This window comes from Rhincodon typus, unplaced genomic scaffold, assembly GCF_021869965.1.
Source record: "Rhincodon typus isolate 14 unplaced genomic scaffold, sRhiTyp1.1 hic_rhity00003561, whole genome shotgun sequence".
Lineage (NCBI taxonomy): Eukaryota > Metazoa > Chordata > Chondrichthyes > Orectolobiformes > Rhincodontidae > Rhincodon > Rhincodon typus.
Genome location: NW_025969199.1, coordinates 7,026 through 8,099, shown reverse-complemented (window position 1 = coordinate 8,099; position 1,074 = coordinate 7,026). Strand labels below are relative to the sequence as shown.

At 45.5% G+C, this 1,074-nt stretch overlaps 1 protein-coding gene across 1 annotated transcript in view; it reads left to right on the top strand.

The window, feature by feature from the left end:
• The window catches only part of LOC125481783 (calcium-binding and coiled-coil domain-containing protein 1-like), a gene marked incomplete at its 3' end in the record, with an annotated part of 7,965 nt that overhangs the window by 380 nt on the left and 6,511 nt on the right, over positions 1–1,074 (top strand). The gene's annotated exons all lie outside the window — the stretch shown is intronic.

Genomic DNA, 1,074 nt, shown 5'->3' with positions numbered 1-1,074 from the left:
TCTCTCTCTCTCTGTCTTTCTCTCTCTTTGTCTCCCTTTCTCTGTCTTTCTCTCTGTCTCTCTCTCTCTCTCTCTCTCTCTCTCTCGCTCTCTCTCTGTCTTTCTCTCTCTTTCTTGCACTCTCGCACTCTCTGTCTCACTCCTCTGTGTGTGTTTCTGTTTTTCGTTCTCTATTTATATCTGTTTCTCTCTCTCATTCGCTCAATCTGCCTTTCTCTCTGTGTTTTTCTCTCTGTCTCTCTCTCTCTGTGTCTTTCTTTCTCTGTCTTTCTCTCTCTCTATCGCTCTCCCTCTGTCTTTCTCTCTCTTTCTTGCACTCTCGCTCTCTCTGTCTCACTCCCTGTGTCTCCCTTTGTTTTTCGTGCTCTATTTATATCTGTCTCTCTCTTCCTTTCTCTGATTCTCTCAATCTGCCTTTCTCTCTGTGTTTTTCTCTCTGTCTCTCTCCCTTGCTCTTTCTCTCACTCATTCTCTGTCTCTTTGTCTCACTCCCTCTGAGTCTCTCTCTCTGTTTTACTCTCTCTCCTACTCTATCTGTCTCTCTCTGCCACTCCGTCTCTGTTTTTCTCTCTTATTCTCTTACTCTGTCTCTCGCTCTCTCTATGTTTCTCTCAGCCTCTGTCTCTCTATTTCTATGTCTCTCTGTTTTACATGCTGTCTTTCTCTATCTGTCTGTCTCTCTCTCTCTTGCTATGCCTCTCACCCTATCTCCCTGCCTCTCTATCACTTTCTCTCACTCTCACCCTGTCTCTCTCCACATTTATCTCTGGATGTGTCTTTGTCTTAAACTCTCTCTCTCCCTCTACCCCACACTCTGTCTCCCTATCTTGCTCTGTCTCTCTTCCTCTGTGTCTCTCGCACAAACACAAATTCCATCTCTCTCCCTCTCTCGATATGTCTCTGTCACCAAATCCTCTTCAGATCTGACACAGAGGAAACTGGACCTAATGTTTCAACAAACTTAGAAAGACAGAGAGAGACACACAATGTATAACACTGGGGTACAGAACCGGTGGGGCCCAGTCTGTCACTGTATAACACTGGGGTACAGTACCAGTGTGGGACAGGTCTGTC